Consider the following 509-nt stretch of genomic DNA (forward strand, 5'->3'; position numbering starts at 1 on the left):
GGGGGGGCAGAGGGGGAGGGGGGGAGGGGATGATGAGCTCCCGGTGGCCCGCTTGCAACCCCCACCTCGCACCCATCCAGCCAGATCTCCATCGCTTTTACATATTTACATACGTGCATACACACAGACACACCTGCATCACGCCGCACCAGTTCTCCTGTTGCAGCTGACCCTGCTCCAAGGTCAATCCCTCCGCCACCAACCAGGGTACGGCACCCGTACGGGGACCAGGTACGACGGAGCCCAGCTGCTCGGCGGATGGAAAGCGCTCCAGGAATCTGAACAGCACCCCGCGGGGCCCGGGGGGAGGGGCGGGTAGGGGGGCCTGGTGAAGGGCGGTCGACGGGGTGTCGAGGATAAGACAACCTCATCAAGAAAACGTTAACTCCTGACCACAACGCGGTGAGGACGTACGCATATACACAGCGCGCACAGCTTTCCAAACCCACCTGTCGTACTTTTCCCTTGACCCCGGGTACCAAGGCTCCCTGGCTGGCAGGGCCGCCAGC

Source organism: Volvox carteri (assembly GCF_000143455.1).
Source record: "Volvox carteri f. nagariensis unplaced genomic scaffold VOLCAscaffold_8, whole genome shotgun sequence".
Lineage (NCBI taxonomy): Eukaryota > Viridiplantae > Chlorophyta > Chlorophyceae > Chlamydomonadales > Volvocaceae > Volvox > Volvox carteri.